Source organism: Prinia subflava, chromosome 1, assembly GCF_021018805.1.
Source record: "Prinia subflava isolate CZ2003 ecotype Zambia chromosome 1, Cam_Psub_1.2, whole genome shotgun sequence".
In the NCBI taxonomy this organism is placed as follows: domain Eukaryota; kingdom Metazoa; phylum Chordata; class Aves; order Passeriformes; family Cisticolidae; genus Prinia; species Prinia subflava.
Genome location: NC_086247.1, coordinates 73,435,901 through 73,457,911, shown reverse-complemented (window position 1 = coordinate 73,457,911; position 22,011 = coordinate 73,435,901). Strand labels below are relative to the sequence as shown.

The 22,011-nt window shown below is 40.2% G+C and overlaps 1 protein-coding gene across 10 annotated transcripts in view; it reads left to right on the top strand.

The window, feature by feature from the left end:
• The window catches only part of CTNND2 (catenin delta 2), a 640,487-nt gene that overhangs the window by 217,272 nt on the left and 401,204 nt on the right, over positions 1-22,011 (top strand). The window contains exon 1 of one of the 10 annotated variants that reach the window (XM_063400078.1): positions 5,798-6,366. The exons of the other annotated variants lie outside the window; for them this stretch is intronic. The gene's annotated coding sequence lies outside the window, so the exon portion shown is untranslated. Of the gene's footprint in view, positions 1-5,797; positions 6,367-22,011 lie in introns of those variants that run through there. 10 annotated transcript variants of the gene reach the window in all.

Below are 22,011 nucleotides of genomic sequence, written 5' to 3'. Positions count from 1 at the left end.
AGTAGCCCTGTGGAGAAGGACTTGGGGTATTGCTGGACAAGAAGCTTGATGTGAGTTGACAATATGCACTTGCAGCCCAGAAGGCCAACTATATCCTGAGATGCATCAAAGGAAGCAGGACCAGCAGATCAATGGAGGTGATTCTGCCTGTCTGGTCTGCTCTTGTGACACCCCACCTGGAGTGCTGCACCCAGCTGTGGAGTCCCAAACAAAAGAAAGACGTGGACCTGTTGGATTGAGTCAAGAGGAAGGCCCCAAAGATGCTCAGAGGGCTGGAGCACCTCTCCTATGAAGACAGGCTGAGAGATTGGGGCTGTTCAGCCTGCAGAAGAGAGAAGGATTATAGAGCGGGAGATGGATTTGTTACAAGGACATGTAGTGACAGGACAAGGGAGAATGGCCCTAAGCTGGAGGATGGCAGGTTTAGATTAGATATTAGGACGAAATTCTTTACAATGTGGGTGGTAATACACTGGAACAGCTTGCTTTGAGAGATGGTGGATCTCATCTCTGGAAGTTGAAAGTCCAACACGGATGGGGCACTGAGCAACCTGGTCTAGTGAAAGGTGTCCCTGCCTATGGAGGGGAGGGTTGAAACGACATGATCTTTAAGGTCCCTTCCAACCAAATGTGATTCTTTCTTCTTATCCTAATGCATTGTATTCTGCATTGCTGGGTGTCTCATGTTGTGAACAGGCAATGAAGCTATTCTTGATGACTTACCTAGCACTAATGCCTACCGCTGCAACAATTTTCTTCTGTTTTAACTATAGATGTTCAAGATGAAATATTATAAACAAACTGCAGGCTACAAACTAGTCTCATTTGTGCTCATTGCAATATAGCCATAAATGCACATAGATGGTAAGTAGAAGCAGAATATTCTTTTGAGGGGGAATTTCTTCAGTTTCTCCTATACTCTCTGTATAAGTCAACAACCAGGAATTGATAAAAAGGGGGGAAAAATCCCCAGCGTCATGGCTTCTGTGTTCTGTTTTTATGCTTGCATTAAAGCTTTAGGATAGGAAGGAGCACTAAGGAGTACAGAATAGCACTGACCATTGAGCACTGCCTAAGAGAGGTGGGTGGTGTGGGTTTCTTGAGAGTAAAGTTATCTATCAGATCCCATGGTTCTGATGGTGATTAAATCATCAACAGAAAAAAACCCATGCAGATTGCACTGTGGAACACACTGCTTCTTTTTTGCCTTTTTTGCCCCATCCCACTAATCTAATACAGTGCTCAGGGCACTGTAACAAGGCTCTACATAGCCCAGGCAATCTTGCAGACATTCATATTCTCTCCAAGAAACTGGGATTGTCTTCAGCATGCCTTCTGAAATTGTTTTGCTGTCTACTCTGTGACTATAAAGTGGCTTACATTCTGCGAAGTTCTTGCTGAGTATTAAAAACATTTAGCAATAATGTTTTTTTTCAAAGTAGTAGAAAATGTCTTAGTAGTTCTTTTAATAAAGCTAGGGTAGCAAATAGGCATATTCTCATCTTGCTTTCTGTTACTGAATTGGTTATTCCCCCAAACAGGAAAACAGAGTAAGTCTTAAAGACTCTATGGCCTGTATTATTATTTTTAAATAATTTTGCTGTTCATTGGTGTTACAGAATATAAAGAGCAAAAGTTGGTGGAAATAAGAGCTGTCTACTACTGTCTATTCAGACCCTAAAAAAGGCTTTCTTCATTTATTATGCAAGAACAAAATTCCCCGTTTATTCAATTTGCTTGAACTTAGTATGTGATGGGAGAAAAACTGTAGGGATCTGCAGGGCCACCATGCCCAGTATCACACAAATCCCTTACTTATTCTTAGAGTTGTTGTCCCCACAGGGTTATCAAACCAAGAGGGAAACATGAGTAAAATATAGTAAGAGATTCTGACAGAGGTCTGAGCTTCTGAAAAACGTCTGAAGTTTTGCAGTACTTGCAGGACTATTTCACGGTAACTTAGTGTCCCAGACCAGAAGAATGTTAGTAGAGAAAAATGAAAGATTCTAGAGTAATCTCTGTCTGCATATGCATAGATTGTCAAGCAGAAGAACAGCAAAATGTCCCTTAAAAAAGGATTTAGGAGGAAAAGAACCCTACCACAACTCAGTACAGAAACTACCTCACCAAATAGCTTTATTTACTTTATTTCTTCTACAAGAAATAGTCTTATTTCTAGCTAGTACAGCAGTTTATCCTGTGTATGAGTGTTGGCTCGCTACACACATTAAGGACAGCACAAGCTAACCCTTAACTCTGGCCTTCATACAGCTGCCTTGAAATGTTTACAGATAAATCTTTTCTGAAAACATAGGTTTCAGTATTGATGTTTTTCACTCAAATGACAATGAATCCACCTAGGCACTACACTCTTGACATCTGGAGATGTTTTAAATGATTCTTGATGAGCCAACATGAAAAGAAGGGGAATGTGCATTTGTGTAGAAAATAAAGTGAGGTGTGGATGTCAGCATAAGAACATTGCATTGTGGTTCAGAGATAACCGTTCGTGTTGCATGAATGAAAGAAAAATCATACACCTAATCTCCTTTCTCATAATTCCATCTAAAACACAGTTTTCTTTTATTCCAGTACTTCAGAAATAAATTATAGGGTTTTTTTCTGTTTCTCTCTGTTCAAACTCTCAAAGTTTGTGGAGCTTCAGCATACAATGAGTCAAATATCAACAGAACACTTAAGGAGTTGATCAATTTTAAGTCTGTAGGAGATTTTGTGATTCAGAAAAAGTAGTTATTCTACCCCTATAGAGGAACCGTACATGGGTTTGAACTGGGAATAGTTTTCCTCCACTTTCATCAATCAGTTTTATGAGATAGGATCCCTTTACATAAAGATAGCGATCTGCACAAATGTCAAATGATTGAATGACTCTTTCATAAATATGTAGCAATCCATTTTAATAACAATCATTGATTTTGGCAATGAGAGTGAAATCCCTTTGAATTGTATTGATAGGTTAAATTTCTCTATTAAATATACTGCAAAATGGCCTGTGTGTTGTGCACTGCTGCAATAGATGCAATAACTTCACAGCACCTGTATTCTGACTTTTTTAACAGAGCTTTCCTGAGGTGGTGATGCATATTAGCTTATTGAAATAAAACAGGATGGCTGTTCACAATATTTTAATAAAAGAGAAATTGCTCAGGCTGCCATGTAATTAACTATGCCTTTGAGATATTCTTGCATGTGGAGTAGATTTTTTTCCTATTAAATTGCCATTTATTTGAGACCTTTAATGTGTCATAAACGGTCTTCTTTCTACATCCTAAGCAGCGCTAGAGAACAACAATAAACTGTTGTATTGCTCTCCTTAAATGACACTTACAGCTTGGCAGAGGTACAAGGAAGCTGGTAGATTCACCATTCAGGAGCTAAAATAAAGGACTTATCCATTGCTCCCAGCAACATTTTACTTCCTTGAAATTTTAGAAATACAATTAACTGTTGGATTTTCCCCTTCCAAAAGTTTCTGGGATAAGTAGCTGATTGTGTCTATTATTATTATTATAGTTCCTATTACTAGTATTATTTCATTAGCCTCAGCAGGTGTTTAAAAGAAGTTTCTAAAGCTAAACCTCTGAACCTGTTCTGGTGCTATCTGTTTCTTCCCTCCCTTTGGGGAGGAAGCTGAGGGCAACCCCTGTACCTGTTTGACCCAGGCAGTGCACACAATCCAGGCAAGATTGGTAGAAGCCAAGTCGACTACTTTTTTGTCCCTTCAGACCCTGAAATGCTGCTTTTCCTTTCTCAGTGTGTATGCTGTGTCCTGTCAAATCAAGCAAAAACAACCTCACCTTCATTGTGACTTTTTGAGACGCTACTGAAGTGTGAAGTTTTATGATTCCCAATCAGAAGTGGTAAATATTAATGATAGGGGATCTTAAGTACATGGTCACTGTGGTTCAAAGGGGTGGCTCTATGTACATAGAAAGGATCTGGTTAAGATCTGTATTGAATATGGAATTTTAAGAAAAGGCTAAAATGCAAGCCTCTAGTCCAGTCCTGAAACCTTTTACCTAAACACTGGCAGGAAATAACAAAGGCTGTGCACAAGGAATTATTTTAAAACTAAAATGGGCATTAAAATTACATTAAAAACCTCGAGAAGGGCTCATTTTGGAGTCTAAGCTGACAGTTTATTCACAGGATTTGAGTATGAAGCTTAGTATGTGAAAGGGAAGGCTATTTTGCCTGACAGGATCTTTGTATATAAAATAATGGAACAGTTGTTTTCCACCAGCATTCACATCAGAGGTGTTGACCAATGGAAATGTGTGTACTGAATAAGGCAGTTTAGCAAGAAATTCTCCGGAACAAATTAAATCTTTTTGACTTCAGCAGAATAATTGAACCACTTTAACATTTGCACCATGCCAGAAACCATCACCAATCTTTTATGGGCATAATTACACCTTGCCTGGTGTTGGGTCTTGCCTGGGGTTGTATAAATTTGTCATGAATGTTGACTCGGTTTCATTTCTACCTTTGGCAGTTTGAGCCTTGACCCAAGAGCTCTCAGACTGCAGGGTGCTTACAAAGTCGTGTGGCATTCAGGAGCAGGAATGCTGGACATAGATTTGTTCCTAGCAATGTGCTCTGGAGACTCGGGATTGTCCCCAGCAGAGCTTGGGCCAAGCACTTATCCCTTAGCTTGTGACCTTGCTACTTATTGCTTTGCACACGTCTAAAAATTCAAGTGTAAGTAAGTTTTATTTTCTAGATGACTGTGTATTTTAAAGTTTGACGGCTTCAGGTCATACAATGTGCAAAGCAGAAGTTTAAAAGAAAAGTTAGAAGAGGAATATATGCCCCAAAATGTAATGTTTTGTATTGTAAGAGACTGATGAGACCTCTAAGACTCTGATGTGGAGTTACATTCATTCAGTGTGAAGTTATGCTATGCACAGAATATCTGTGTTGATAGGACCTACAAGGAACACCAACCCCTGTCCCTGCACAGGACGGCTCCAGGACATCGCACAGTGTGCCTGAGAGCATTGTCCAAATGCGTCTTGAACTCTGTCAGGCTTGTGCTGTGAACACTTCCCTGGGGAGCCTGTTCCAGTGCCCAAGAGCCCTCTGGGTGAAAAAACCTTATTCTGATATCCAGCCTAAACCTCTGACACAGCTTCATGTCGTTCCTTTGGGTCCTGTCACTGGTCATCACAGAGCAGAGATCAGTGTCTGCCCCTCTGCCTCCCCTCATAAGCAAATTGTGACTTCAGTGAGATCTCCCCTCAGTTTCCTCCAGGCCAAACACACCAAGTGACCTCATACACTCCTCATGCAGCTTCCCCTCAATGCCCCTCACCATCCTTATGGCTCTCCTTTAGATATTCTCTAAAAGCTCAATGTCTTTTTTATACTGTGGCACCCAAACCTGCCCCAGCACTGGAGGTGAGGCTGCCCCAGCTCAGAGCAGAGCAGGACAATCCCCTCCCGTGCCCGCCTGGCCATGCTGTCCCTGATGCCCCCAGACAGGGTTGGCCCTCCTGGCTGCCAGGGCACTGCTGGCTCATGCTCAACTTGCCATGGACCAGGGCCCCCAGGGCCCTTTTCGTGGCGCTGATTTCCAGCCTCTGGTCCCGCAGTCTGTCCATACACGCAGGGTTGCCCCGTCCCACCTGCAGAATCCGGCACTTTCCCTTGTTAAACTTTGCAGGGTTGGTGATTGCACTGCCCTCCAATTTGCTCACTTTTTGCCCACAATTTGCTTATCGACTTCCCTCAACTAGAAAACCTAAATGACTATACCTGTGTGTGAACATTGAGCTGCACTCTGGTGGCGGGGAAAAAAAAACGCTGAAGACGTGTGTCTGGGCCAGCGGCAGGGCCAGGGGCTGCAGCCTCCGCCGGGCCCCCTGCCCCGTGTCGCCGAGGGCTGCCTCCCCGAGCCGCTGTGGCCGCCGCTGCGGCGGGGGGCGGCTCGGGCGGTGCCGGGGGCTCGCCCCGCCGTTGCCATGGAGCCCTTTGTGCCCGCCGAGCGCCTCCCCCGGCCCGCCCGCCCGCGCTGCCCCGGGCCGCAGCTGCCGCCGCTGCCCGGCCCGGCCGCGCCCCCGGCCCCCGCCCGCCTCAGCGCAGGCGGCGCGGTCCCTGTTGTTGTCGGCCGCGCTCTGTGCCCGCCACTGGAACGGCCGGCCGCGGCCGCTGCTGCTCGCAAGTGCCTTCTTGTGAGTGTTAAAAGGAGAGGGAGCGGGAAAAAAAAAAAAAAAAAAAAAAAAAGAGTAGAGCTGCTTGAGCCGCCGCTCCGGAGAGGAGGGAAAGTCGGCTCGGCGCTGAGGAGGCTTCCAAGAGCGCAGCTGAACTGATTCAGGAGGTTAACTTACAAGAGGGCGACAAAAGGTAAAGCCTTAAAGATGGATCGCTTGTGTGAGATGGAATGGGAGCTTTCGTGGAAAGGTTTATGACTTGATGACTTGTCTTAAAACGTCACTTTTGAATGTCTTACGGATGTTTTTCGACTTCAAAATGCTGTAAGTCTCTTGCCCAAGAGCAAGTGGGTAGCATAATTGGCCACATTTTAGAATTCACAGTAAAGGCGAGAAAGTAAATGTTGCTCTTCAGTATCTTTTTTCCCACAAATGCCTCCTGTTCTTATTCAGCAAAACTTGATTTGACCGCGGTTATTTCTTGGTGTGACCCGTCTAAAGCAAAGTTTTAAGTAACTCTAGTGAGTTAAGATAATTCGACCAGCCGATCTTCCGTGTGCAAAAATGCATTGCTGTAGATGCATGCTTTTGAGTTTGCAGACCTGTTGCTTTGTGCTTTCACCCTAGATGTTCTCAGTAAAATACAATATACTCAACTGTAGTGATATCTCTCTTTTCAAATTATAGTCTTAAGCAGGTGAGAACAGGATTTGCATTTTTCATAATTATATTCAGCCTTTCAGACTTTGCTGAGCTTTTCGGGTAGATTTTTTGTTTTAGATGCATCAGCTAATTTGAAATTCATTGCAGACAGTAAAAATAATGCATGTTTATGACCTGCAAGTTTCGTCTGGTGCTGCCCAAGTCCCAGGGAAATGTGACTGACTGTTCAAAGGATTTAATAAATGAATTTCATGTGGAAGTCAGTTGTGTGGAAAAACTCCCGACAGCCTTCTGTGACACAGATCTGTATACTTGTTAAGGTAACGGTTCAATAGTTTGATCTTTTGGCTGAATAAGTGAAATACATAAAATGTAAAAACAAACCACCCTTCCTTATGTCTAGTACTTTTTACCAACAATTTAAAAAGAGTTCTTAGAGCATATTGTTTTTATGTATTTTTACGGACTCAAAACACTGCAGGAATTTCTCAATGTGGAGTAATACTGTTTACTAGGTGACTGCATTTGTGAGATTTAAGGAGTAAACATGTATCCTCCCTAAGTCCGTAAGGACTGGAATACATGATGTTGAAGGAATCTCTTTCTGATATAGTTAGTTTTTATCAGTTAAAGTAGGAAAGGTTTTCTAGGCCAAAATGGAATAACTACTCAATGTTAAGCTAAATGCAGGGGTGTTCTCTGGTTTGGGTTTGGTTTGTTTGTTTTTCCGTTTTTTTTTTTTCTTCTGGTAATCTAGAGTATTCATCTTTAAAAAAAAATCTTTCTTTGGATGTTCCTATCTTTATTAGACAAACAAAACTACTGTAATTACTTCAAGATCAAATTTTATTTAAAAAAAAGTTCAGTAAAACAAATTTAACATTTAACGGGTACTCAGTAGTTTAAGTGCTGTGTGCAATTGATCCAAGCTTTTTCCCACTTGATCCAACTAGTCATTTTAACTAGTTTGTACCACTAGACTGATTTTAGTGAGACTGCTTAACTTTTTCTGTGATATTTTTCAGTTGATTGTGGTGTCATAAAGCATGCTCATTTACTGTGGATTCTTTCAGTAGCTTTCTAATTGCAGACAGTTTAATTTTAGTGGCTTCTGAAGTCGTGTGCAGAAACTGGGTACCTTCTTCCTCTCCCTAATAGGATGTGCTGCACAAAGGCCCCAGTTGGTCTCAGCTGGGGGAAGAACATTAAAGTGACTTAGAAACACTCATGAAGTGCTCCTGAAGCCTGTGGTGTCAGAGCAGTATGTGAAGTTGTTACAGCAGTTAATTCCAGTCTCCTTTTCTAAAGTCCTCTAAATCAGGTGCAGAAATAAAAATTCAGTGAAGTTCCTACTAGAGTGTGCTCTCAGTGGAACCTCCTGTGGCTGATAAATATTTCAAGAAGCTGAAAGTTAGTGATACATTTTAAATGCACTGCTAAGCTGAGATACTTCATGGTCCTTTGCATACACATTTGCATTATTCATTTGTGCTGTGCAGGTAGATAATGGGCCAAATCCATCTTTGGAATTACTCCACTGATTTCTGAGTAACTGAGCTAATTCAACCATATGTGTACATCTTGCTTTTTGGAAGTCCAAGGCAAAGTCAGAATTACTTTGGTGATTTTATTATACAGGTAAGAGTTGTTTGTATACTAGCTACTAATGTTCAGTAGCTTAAGCATTCCTTCATTAAGATAATTGTAAGCAGAAGGTATAATTTAATTTTTTTTTTTTTTTGAAAAATACCCATAGTTAGTGTTTTAGTTGCTGAAGTGACAGACAGATGTGATAAACCAGCTTTCTGCCATTGGTAAAGGTTCATCCTAATAACCTACTAACTTAGAACTTCTTAACATACTTCTTTGTACCATGATACACTTTCTCTGCGTGTTTTAAGCATCCTTGCATGCCTGGGTCCATGATGCTGATGCACTGCATTTGTGTGTATGCATGTATACAAACTGGACATATCTGTTTTAAATAACTACATACTTGCTTTAACTTACAGTGAGAGGCAGAGGTTACAGAAAATGGAAAGCCTTGATCTGTCAGCATGGACTAGATTCAAAATGTTGACTGAGCAGGTCATTCAGATGGCAGAGTATATAATGCATTTGAGGGAAGCTAATATCCCTACATTGAAATTTGTATATGAAAGAGGTTATTGTTTGTGGGGGAGCTTGCTTGCTTGCTTTCTTTTAGTAGATAATGACATTGTAGAAATTTTAATGTCAAATTTAACTATATAATTTTAAGATCCAGAGAGATCCTTTCAGAAGACCCTTAGCATGGGGTTCACGCTATTATGAATTCTTTCTGCCAGAGATCAAGGCCTTTGTATGGCATTCTCAGAATGCTCATTCTAGTAATTGGCTTTTGAAAAAGCTAACCTGCAAATTAAAGCAGGAACTTTGTCCTCCCAGCTATGAACACATGAAAAACATCTCTGTCAGTGTTGAATGCCACAAAAATGTTCAATTTTAAGGATCTGGAAGAAAAAGTAGGTGGAAGCACAACTGCATTGTCAGTCAGTTGAAGGAAGACTCTACTTGATACACCCTATGTCTAACATTTTCTAATAACAGTGTGCACAGCCAAGTTACTCAGCAAAAGTCCTTCCTTTTATCACAGCACAGTGGAGCAAATCAGAACTTGGGAATCAGGAAAAATGCTTATACATTTAGGATGTTGCCAAGGAATTATCACAATTATCTGTAATTCTTGTTAAGACCAGATCCAAAAGTTTGATTCTCAGTGGAATGAATCATGTTGAAGGCAAATTACTCTTTCAGTTTTAGCAGTTGTCAGAGAAGCTAAGACTTGGGACACCTCTCTATTCTGTGCCAACGAATTCTGTAAAAGTCTATTGAAACTGCAATAAGCATTTACTGATAGTTTCTTCTAAAACTATAGGCAGAGAAACATCTTTTTGAATTGTTGAGCAATTACATGAAATTGTTTGATGATCAGCAAGCTCTCAGATGTCATCATGTTTCTGGGTTTTTTTTTTCCTAGTTCTGGCATTGGTTTTCCTGGTAGTGATGAATACTGGTTTTTTTTTTTCCTTTCCTTTTTTCCGTGTTTGTTTGTTTGTTTGTTTGTTGCTTTTGGTTTTTTTTAAAGTAAACTCGAGTTCTTTTAAATAGTATTATTACTGAGCAAGTGTGCGCCGTGTGTTTAAGATATTTTGATTGTGTAATAAATAAATACTGATTACTGCGATTCTCTTAGCTTTGTACAACTGTTGTGTAAGGATATCTACATGTGGCTTGGTGCCAAGCAGTCAGTGTGGAAGCTGAGGGCAGAAGATGCCTTTGCTTTCTAGTATGTCCGGGCTCTCGTTCTGGCATTATGCTCAGGGCTGTTTCACCTGGAACTGATGCCCATTCCTTGTGATGTTTGCATGCACGGTGGCTCGAAGGTGATGCCGGTTGCCATGATGGGAAAAGGGCACGCTGCTTGTTCAGCCTACTGGATGGCCCAGCAGGCTGTAAATGAGTAACAGCATCTCTTCTACAGCCTCGGTTGTCCAGTTGCTCATTTCTATTTTGTGAACCCACTGCACAGTTGGAATTTGTAGTAAATCTGAACTTTAATAAATTTGAGTTTGCTTTTCTCCCAAAACTTGATACAAATCTCTTGCACAGAGGATTAAAATGGCTGCATCATCATTACTATCAGAACAATGTTGTTGACTAAAATGCTAAAATGTAGAAAACAATATAAAAGTGAAGAGGTAATATTACAAACTTGTAGGGGTTTTTTTGCAATTAATTTAATGGCCATCTTCAGAAGGGTCAGTATCTTATTGCTGAGCCCAGTTTAGCATGAACCTTCTAATCACGCTTTTATCTTTTAGAGTGTTGAAACCGTTAGTTGTTATAAGATGGCCTTCAAGCAATGGAAAAGTCAGCCTGTTACTGGAAACTAACTTAGAAAACCTAGAACATTCTTCTAATGCAAGAGATGGTTAATTGAGAATAGATAAAGACAAAGAATTAAAATAGAAGGATAATAGAGATTTTAAACAAACAAACAAACCCCTCCAAATCCCAATAAACAGTTTTGCAATTTTCTTCCTTCTTTTTTTTTTAAAGGTTACAGTGCTACCTGTCTGCCCTGACTGGATTTCAAGTTGGATTTCTTTTGGCTCCCCAATTGACTCTCTCAGTTGGTTTTTTATATGATAAAAAATTGAATAGTCAAATTTCACATTGAGAGTCAAGCGTGCAAATGGCTCCATGACAGCTTTCTGTGAGGAGCGGGTTCTCATCTTCGTCCTTGGTCTGTGCTCCTTTTTTCCACCTCAGTCTGCACAGTGGCTCTGTTGTTTTTCATTGTCTGCCTTTCTGTGGCATTCAAAGCCATTATGTGTGCACAGCTCTATACTGCTGAGCTATGACTCTTTTTAAATAATTCCCACCTAATTGATGCTCAATCACATGGGTAAAGTCCTTCAAAAAAGCTCCTGTCAGCCCAGTCCCTGCCATTAGCTGGGGACAGAGATGCTCCTCAGTTCTCATGTGAAATTCTGAGCCATTATGGAGGGAAGTTTGTGGCTGTTGAGTCAGAAGAAATATTTTTACTGATCTGCCTCTCCTACTTTTTTTTTGTAATGAACTTCATGATATTCAGTCAAAACCAGAAGTTCTCACATGTTTTAAAATGAGGTATCAAGATCTGCTGAAGTTAGTGGAACTTGGCTTACTTATCAGGAGGTGGGTCTGTGTTGGGTTGCCTTACGGTACTCTTGTAGTTATGGAAGACTTGCCTGAGCTGATAGAATCCGTATGTTGTGTTGTGCCCTTGCTGAAATTGTGGCACAACTGCTCTAAGTGACTTCAGCCATAGTAAGCTACACCACATCTTGGCATATCCTGTGGAGGAGGTGAAATGTCACCAGCTTTTTCTGTGTAAACTGAATTTGAAATCATGAGCTCAGAAGGATGTCATTAAAAGAGGAAAGAAAGTTATACATAAACTCCAAAAGCCCTTGGGCTTTCCTAAATAATTTTACAGCATCCTCACCATATTTGTTCTCTCTAAATAGTCATAAGGGTAGACATTGCGCTGGAATTGTGCTTGACATTCATAAAGTTTTGAACACTGATTATTTTGGGTTTAATTTTAACCAAGCACAGATGCCTAAAAAGTAGTTTCCAGTAAATGATTTGCTGGTGCTAGGATTTCATGAATAACTTGTGTTCCCAAATCTATGAGTTGAACAAACGTATAGAAAAGAATTTAGAATAATTTTAATATAATTGTTCCTGTGTGAGATTAATACTCCATACTGAGTATTGAGTAACCCCATAATTAATGATTTTTCCTTCTTCATGATTCTTTTCCTGCCTCAGTTCACTGTAAGGCTATATATACTCTGGTCCAGCAGTGGTTTGTGATTTTCATCACAGATAACAGAGATTGTGTATTCAGTACCAAACTATTAAATGTATTGAAATTGTAGTTACAGAGGTGGAGAATTTTCTTTCAGAAGTAACATAATGGAGTGTATAAATTTCTCAGTCATTTTTGTCATATAAATTACTTGCATCAGATTTTGAGGAGGTTACGTTATACCTCCATTCTCCCATTACTGCTCTTGTGATGTGTTGGCAATCCATGGTTTGGGTTTGATTTGGGGTTTTGGTTTTGTTTGTTTGTTTGTTTTGGGTTTGGGGTTTTTGGTGTTGGTCTTTGGGTTTATTTTGTTTGCTGTTCTTTTGTTGTGGGTTTTTTGGTTTTTTTTTGGTCTGTGTTTTTTTTACGACTGTGTCTTAAACTTTGTTTCATAGATGAAATAATGACTTTGTTCACTTTTCAACTGTAATGTTGTTATTGCTCTGGGTACACTATGTAACACATGTGATATGTTTCTAATAAATATTTACCACAAAAAAAAAAGTTACTTAACTATGTTTTTAAGTATACCTATACATGGGGTCTTTCAAGTGCCATTGCCCCTCTTTAAGCTTCTGCAGTTGTTTTAAAGCCCATGTACATACACGTACAGTGCTAAATTATATGAAGAATGTTATCAAAATTAGCCATATCCAAATCAGCTCTGTATTTAAATAGGAACTTTACCTGGAATGTGCATCTCTATACTCTCTCAGTGCCCTTTGCACAAGTTGCCTGTCTTTGAAGAGTGGTGTTTCACACAACATTAGTCCTAACAACTGTTATTTTCAGAGGATCTTTTAGTTTGACAATCTGTTATTTTCACTGTGTTTAATAGTAAAGTATATTTTTAAATTAGTGTTAAATTATCATAATGAACCTATGCAGCACATCATAGATAAGTTGCTTCTAGTATCATATGAGCTGTCTGGCTCAAATTTTGTATAATGAGAACTTGTTGTAAATCAGACACATGCTCCTTGGTTCAGTTCATGGAGTTGATAGAAGCCAGAACTTCATTTTCTTGGTAGCTGTGGTTTTGTGCTGAAGAGCTAACACTAGGTCACAGCTTCAGGGAGGCAGGTAAGGGGAAGGGGGAAACAAAAAATAAAGTCTTAAAAGGTGGTGGTGATGTTTTTCATTTGGACGTTTAGCTGACATATTGGTTTTTGCAACCAAAGAAAAAAGGCTGCTTTTATTTTAACGGTGCAATGAAATGTATAGGCATTTTCAAGGACAGATGAAATCAGAAAGGTTTACAGACCATCACATGTTGAATGAGACCCAGAGCACCTTTGCAATGTCCCCATGGGCATCTCAGGACTGGGTTATGCCCAAATGGAATGGGCAAAGTTCATTTGTTACCTGTGGACTGTGGCAATACACTATGTGCTGGATTACCTGAAAACAATCCTTAAAAGTTCCAGGATTTCCTTTAATGGATAAACTCTGGTGATAACAGCTTCTTGACACTTGTATCTTTAGAGTCTCTTCTTAGCCTATTGAGACAGAATTTTTCTTTTTTTAAAACGTCGCCAATTTCTTCATGTGTTGGTGGTGACTTGCACACAGACACAATAGCATTGCTCCAGAGTATGTGCATTACACTTGTGAATTTATCTCTTTGCAGAAAATGTTACCTGAACTAATATTCTGGAAACACCAGCAGCCTCCTTCAAGTACATGATATTACATTTATAGCCTTGCCATCTGGAAAGACACAAGGCATTTCAGCCTTGTGAACGTGCTTGGTGATGTTTCAGGAAAAGTAGAGGGAATAAATTTAGCTGTGGCTCCTTTGTCATCCATGTTCCTGCACTGGTAACACGAAGAGAGAAGTGGAGCTCTTTTATAGGATAATATGCTTACTGTTTTAAATAATAGCAAAATTCTACATACTTTGGAGTGTAAGCCTTTGCTATGATATATAGACAAGAAAGTTACAAAGCAGCTGCCCATCATTTTCAAGTGCTCACAAGTGGAGGACAGTCCCTCACATTGCAACTTGATTTTTTTAAAAAGTTGTTTTTCTGTTACTACCTGGATGGTCAGGTTCCAGGCTAGTAAGCTGGCAACATCTGAGCTGAAAAATCTTGAAGTCCCTGTCTTGAGTTTGCATTTCTGTGCTTTTCTAGAGATTCAAATGCAGAAGCACCTTTACCAGTTAGGTTAGTGTGCTAAGCAGCCAGTGTTTCTGGGAGCCAGGTAATGGTACAATCAGATTTGGGTTAAGTGTTTATGTGCTTAAAGGAGTTTCCGTGGCTGATCTGTGACGGCTGAGGAGATCTCGGGTTGTCTGTTCCGGCAGGCTGCAGGATGGCCTTACTTCCTTTGGGTCTCCGGGCTCTGAGGGTGTCTCCTGTGACGTCTGCAACAGAACGTGTTCTTTGCCATTACCTTCTCTTTGCTTTTTGCCCCTGGAATAATTGGTGCACTTGGGAGTAAACAAGTACAGCAGTGATTGCAGCAGTGCTGCACCACTTTCTTCTCCCAAACTTTTGCTCTCTGTTGTCTCCTGCCATCCTGTACTAATGGGTTATGTATGGGTCTTGCCACGTTCTTGAAGACTTCTCTGAGTTAGGGGTGTAATTTTCTTGTCTGGTATTATATATTGAACCAGTTGTTGTGTTTTTCATTAGGAATTATGTGTCTGAAATTATTTTATAATGAAATTCTGAGAATTATTGAAATGCTTTGAAATTGCATATATGGCAGTGGTAAATGCAGCAGTAGATACAAGTGGACTCATTTACTCCTAAATAAGAATGCATGTACAAATAGCACCTGCATCCATCTGAACAATACTTTATTTTGTCTTTATATGCATGAAGATTAAAGTGGGTTTTGCATATTTCTGGTTTTCTTTTTCCAAGCAAAATGTGATTTATTTGCTATTTTGTTTATTTTAAGATTTTGGATATTATTGAATCCTATGATTAGTTAGTGCTCTGCTATCAGTCATGGGTTTGCATACTCAAAATCTATGACATTGTTTGTCTGTCAGTATCTCTTTACACTGTGTCCTTCTGTACCGTGTTCAGGGGCTTCAACCCAGAACGTCTGGCAGCAATAATCTCAACTGTTTTCCTGTTATTATTTTTAGTTCTTTAGCATCTGTGTTGTAATGCCTTAAAATGAAAAAAATCTTGGATAAATGTAAAGGCGGTGTTTGGACACTTGTTTCTGGAAATAACAGCCTTGGGTTAGGAAGTTGTACAGTAGGGGTGTCTGTGGCATAGCTGCAGGATAGAGCAGATAAAGAAACTGCCTGGTTGGCTGTGACCTCCAGATAGGCTCTGGATATCTACTTAGGCAAAATCTAAAATGCCGTAGGATTAGGCTTTTATTGTGCATAGGCCTCCTGATGTCATCTTTTAACATTTTTAAAACAGGAAAGAGACAGAACCTAAGTTTTGATTAGTACTGGCTCTTGTAAAACAGCTGTCCATAAAATCAGTGAAATTCCTATTTGGATGTAGGTGCATTATCCAAGCTCTTGCACAACCTCCTTGTGTGGTTTGCTGTCTTTTCTTCCTTTAAAATTTTATTTTTAATATTCATGGCACGCTTTGAAAGAATAATTATCCATTTAGTTATTTGGAGGGAGATGTCAGATGCAGATTTGAGACAGTCAGGATTGGGACTTGGCATTTTATGATTGATTTTTCTGAATAGCAGAGTAGGTTTATTAAAAAAAACTCAAACATGCTCTTCCATCTAAAAATCAGTACATTTGAAAGGGAATTTGGAAAAAAATTAAATACAAGCATTGTGGAGGGATTGAAAGTTTTTCTGGGAATGAGAGGCCCAGTCATTACTGTTCGGCAGCACTGTCTGTATTGTTTCAGAATATCTTTGTGCATGACACAATATTTTTTTGATATATAAAGGAATTAATTTTTATTGTGATTTTTGTTATTAACCTCATACTGATTTTAGTTGAAGTTTTGAACCATGCAGCAGTAAGGCACAATATAACTTTGAAAAACAACTTTAAAAAAAAAAGCTTAAAAAAAATAATTTGAAAAGTAGTTTAGAAAAATATCAGTTTGCAAACAAAATCAATTTGGCTCAGTTTACCAAAACATGAGCAGGATTCAGAAACAGCTTGTTGGCTGAGCTCAACAGCAGGAGAAGCTGTAGTCGATCAGTTCTGCCCTCTTCAGCAGGTGTAATACCATTTGATGGAAACTGCAATACATGGTTTCAGGGGCCATGTGGATAATGTGTCCAGATGATAGCAACATCAACAAAGTATGGAAAAAAACACGGGCAGATGTTTGGCTTATTCTGTCTACATGGTTACATGTACTTAAATTCACTGTAATGGAGTTTATCTACTGTCGTGTTGTGGTTTGCTCCCTTACAAAGAAGGATTTTATGGCAGGCTGCTAATCTTGCAAAACACTTCACCTGTTGCAGCAGCCATATTTTGTAGCCTTAGCTGCAGGATTTTTTACCTTTTTTTTAACCTTTTTTTTTCCCCTACTCTTTCTTTCCAAACATTTTGAAGTGCTAGGTTTGACTACAGTGGGACGAATGTCTTTATGGTTTTGACATACAACAGGGTATTCTTGCAGTGTGACTGGATACTTCAGACCTTCACAGACAGAAGACATATTGCACATTTTTCAAATGTCACCTTAGGAAAAAAAAGAGTTTCTAGGTTTATCTAACTGAATAACTTTTATTTTTGATTTTTATTTTCTGGTCTGTGTGTGCCAGAAGTATGGGTACTCCTGAAATTACTGAAATAGAATGTTGACTAAACTCGATCTATGGAATACTAAAATGTATCAATAATTACTGAAAATATTTCACTTACGTTTAACAGATGTTTAACTTATTAGTCATTGCTCTTCAGATCCATTTATGTACAATTTCAAGTGGTGGTGTACCCAGCTATTCTGTCATCAGGAGGTCCTGTTGGCATGGGTAGGGCATCCTATGTCTATTATCTGTTCCTGTCTCTTTTCGTTTCCACTACCAGAACTCTTTAAAATTCTAGATCAGCACAGCTTGCAAATTTAAATTTAGTGCTTTGTAAGATTAATTCAAAAAATGTATTAAACTATAATTTTGAAGCTGATGTGAGCATTTAAAGAAAAGGGGGCTTATGTGCTATTCATTTAATGCAGCATGAAATTAACATCTGAATCAAACAGCAAAATTTCAGTAAATAAGATGCAGCATTTATTTATGAGGCCTCATTATTCCATATGCATAGTAATATTTTCGAAGTGTAATTTTTTCTTCTTCCTAAGCTGCTCAAAATGTTTCCCCCTGTTTTTCAACAAGGCATTGTGTGTTGATGTTTGTAATTAGATCATTTGCATACAGTCATTGTCATTAGAAAGTTAGCATTTTCAGTGGTTGCAGTTGTCTGAGTTATCCAAAACTTTCTCATTTAGAAATATTTGAAATTATAATTTAGGTCACATAGTTTTTCTGCTAACCATTATTTTCAGTGTTATTTCTCACATGACTGCTTCTCAAGCTTAAGCTTGTTTCACTGTAAATAATTTTGTAGTTTCCATTTTAGTGGAATTCTCACTGTAGAGTATTTTCTTTTAGGGAACACAGTTGCAAGTTCTTTATGTGAGGTACTGTGTCCAGAGCTATGTGTATTCAGTTGCTATGGAGACACCTGTCATCCTGTCTTCCTAGGAAAGTGATAGTCTGGTGTGGCACCAAACATGCCCAAAGCAGTGGTGTGCAGAAAATTCGCTAGCAGGTACAAAGCCTGTGTCACTGGCTTGAGAGATGTGTTCTGTAAATTCAGGAAAGGAAAGTAAAATCCTAAAAACCCAAAACCTGTGCACTTTGGCTTACCTCCAGGAGGGTATGTTCCCCTCTGTCCATTCCTGACAATAATCCAGTTGCCCAGCTTCATAAGGCAGTGAGGATTGTAAAGACTCTATCATTGTCTCCAGAGACTGCACCCAATGCAAATACTGCATCTGAAAGGGGTCCTTGCGCCTCTCCTGTATCAAACATGAGCTGGAAGAACAAAAGGTAGAAACTGTTTACAGTGTTTGTGAAGCTGCTTAAAGGGAAGGAAAATGATTTATAGGGCTTTAATTTTCAAAGTCCTCCTCTTTAAGTGGCATTACACTGTTGCTCTTCCAAAAAAAAGACATGAAAAGTGGTTAGAGACACTTTATATTCCGATGATGCTGTCAAAGACATCCCAAACATTGTTGCAAGGTCTCTGCCCACTTTCATGAATGTATTCAAGGGAGGGTGTGCTGTATTTCTCTCTCTCTGTCTCTCTCTCTCTGGCTTTTCTCTGCAATGGACATGAGCCAGAGAAATGTCTTTCCTGGTCAATGCAGTCTCTTGTTTGAGGAAATAAAGTAGAGTGCATCCCGTTAAATTATTTCTTTCATTCTAATTTCAGTGACTTTGCTTTTGGAAAGGATACGCACTTTGCCAGCCATGTAATAAGAAAAACCAGTCTGTACTAAACAGAAATCAAGTTTTAGGGATGGGAAAGTAACACAATAATAAAAAAGCTTCAGTAGAGGTGAAATTTGGCTGAAAATCCTGATTTTGGTACACTTTGTATACACTCTCCCATTTTAAGCCAGAGAAGAACTTGCTCTATAAGATTTCAGCACTTGTTAAATCAGTTTGATGTCACATTTTGCTTGTCACATGATTGGATAATGTAAAATACACAAGGAATAGACAAAAGATCAGGTCCAGAAAATTAAGTAGCTTTTCTTGTATTCTTACAGTTTAGCATTGCAAATGTTTCTGGTACTTGTGTATTCCAGTCTGGTGAGACTCTCCTAGAAAGGAACTGAATCTAAGGAGGCAGACTTAGTGAGCAAAAAGGCTTCTCAGGACTATATCCAGTGCAGCTCTCAGACTAGGGAAAGTTAGTGTGTTGCATGGCACAGGCTATTGTTTAAATTAGAGTGTCTGTGAGATGAGAGGAATAAACTTTGTAAGGTAAGACAAGTTAGACTATCTATGATCAGTTCAGGAAATAAAACAGTATTCTCCCATGTTGATATAATTGGATATCCTATCCATTCCTAGCCCTCAGGTGCACTAGGAAGAAGCTACATCTGTCACTCTGACTAGAAGGAGAAAAATTCTGGAATATCCTCTTTTACCACAGAAGCGTTCTGAAAGGGAGAGTAATTTCGATGGCACAAAAAAGGCTTCCTAGTACAGTGTGCCTGGCAACTGTCTGGTCAAATTTTTCTGCTTCTGGGGTGGTGTGTTTGCCTCAGTAACCTTGATAAGGTTCATTTCAGATAGGGCTATGCCCAGTAACTCTGTGCACCAGTACACATTGAAAGCCACCAGGCTGACAAGCAGCTTTGCCAAAAAAGGCCCTGAGGGGTCCTAGTGGAGACCAAGTTGAACATAAGCCAGAATTATCGCCCTTGTGGCGAAGAAGGGTAACCAGCATCCTTGGCTGCCTTAGGAGGATGAGTGTTGGCAGCAGGTCAAGGCAGGTGATCATCTTCCTCTGCTCACCACTGGTGAGGCCACGTCTCAAGTGCTGGGTCCAGTTCTGGGCTTCTTAGTTCAAGACAGATGCAGACATACTAGAGGGGGTGCAGCGAAGAGCCACTAAGATGATGAAGGGACTGGAACATCTCTCCTTTGAGGAAAGGCTGAGAGCTGAGACTGTTCAGCCTGGGATAATGAAGGCTTGGGCAAGGAAGTCATCAATATATAGAAACACTTGAACAGAGGGCATAAAGAAGGACTCAGATTCTTTTTCAGTGGTGCCCAGGGACGGGACTAGACGCAACGGACACAAACTGAAACATGGAAGGTGCTGTATGAACACCAGGAGACCCACTGTTACTGGGAGAGGGAATGAACACTGGAACAACTTGCCCAGAGAGGATGTAGGTTCCTCTTCCTTAGAGATATTCAGAAGCTACTTGGGCATGGTCCTGGACAGCTTCCTCAGGGTGGCCCTCTGTGAGAGCCCTCCAGAGGCCCCTGCCCACCTCCAGGCTTCTGTGATCCTTTCAGGGTGCCTGCCATTCATGGTTAGGGCGTTTGTCTAGTGCTGATGCGTTACATCCTGATTTGTGAGCGGGTTGGGAATTGGAAACAGATACGGTAATCTTCCATTTTAGTTATGTTGTGCAAGCAGAGATTGCAATTCCAGATTCTCATTATTTCAGGCTAGAGAAGATCACTCAGAACTGTCACATCATATCTCATTTCTGTCTTTGAGACGTTTGGCTGTGCAAATCATATGGCTTTGACAAATAATCCCAACACACGTGCAGTTCTGAGATGCTGCAAAAAAATCAGCTAAAACTTTGGTACCATGGGTTTGGTACTTATGACTTGTGAAGTAAAAACAGGATTCCCCTTGTGCTACTTCAGTTCATGGCAAGTGCATATTTCTGCTTCCCCTCAGCCATGGAATGGCCAGAAATCCATCTGCTGTGTAGGTAATGTGCTCCTGGAGGGCAGGAGAGCGAAATGCTCTCTGGCCATCACAGATCTGCTCTCACTTGCCAGCAAAACTGGGCACTCCATCCACCCCATCTCATGGGCTTGAACCACAGGAACTCTCACCAGGCATGATGGGGCATTTTCAGGCTGCATGGTGCTGCTCAGTCCCTCCCAGGCTGTGCAATCAGCTTCACTCTTGTCCCTGGCTTCTCAGAATGCCTTACCCAGGGAGGGGAGAGGGAGCTTTGCTGGAGGGGTGATTCTAATTCCCTCCCTCCCAGAACCAGTTTGGAACGGCTTTTCCTGTTGCTGTCATGGAAACGGTGCCTGGAGTCACAGAAGAGGGAGTATGTGTGGCATTCAGCTGCTGCCAGGTGTGGGGAGGAGAGAGCCCTCATTTTACCCAGTCCAAGTTCCCACTGGGGCAAGAGATGTCAGATTTAAGGGGGGGGGGGGGGCGGGAGGGGGTGCAGGGGGAAGGACAGTATGGCTCTAAACCACAGCCTAGAAATGTCTGGAAATGAATTTGAATTCCTTCCCTGCCATTAAATTCACTTAAAACACCGAGTTTAAAATTCTGCATGCATGGCTTGTGCTCATTTACTTTGCCTTTCCTTTTCAATACTGTGACATCACAAACCTTTTTTTTTTTTTCCTGAAAAGGGAGCTGCAACTCCTCTCTGCTTGTTCTGTATTTGGGAACAGGGGCTTCAGTGATATGCATTGTATGAGACAGGTCTTGAACTTGTTATCAGCACTGCTAGAAGGTTCCTAGCAGGAACCCAGTTCCACAGGGATAGATGCAGTTTTGATGACTGTGTTTTGCTGTAGTAAAGACTTGAATTTCAGATGACTTTCACAATAATTCAATGAAATATTCTGATTGAAGTCATACAACAAATTTATTCATTCATTATTTCTACTCACTCTCTTTCCTCTGTTTTCTTTCTCCTGAATCAATGAAAGTAACGATTCCTATGGCTCTCTTATTTTGTAATTGTATCATAGCAGTAATTTTGATATTTCTTCTGTAAGGAACATCCCTGTGGAGATGCTTTTCTCCATTTTAGTCTTCTGACAGTTTCCTCAACATTGTTTTGGTGGCAACTGAACAGTCTTTGAACTGAAATCTGTGCTGTAATTGTGGAAGCAGCACAATTGTCTTAGTGAGGCATGGTAATTCTGGAGTGTAGTAAGTGTTGCTTGTGTGTTTGATCTCCCAGAGGCATAACCACAAATCCAGTCCAGTATATTTAATATTCTGTTCTATTCATTGCTTTGTCTACAATGAGTAGTACAAATCTGGTATCTTTCCGTTTGATTGTTTGAGAA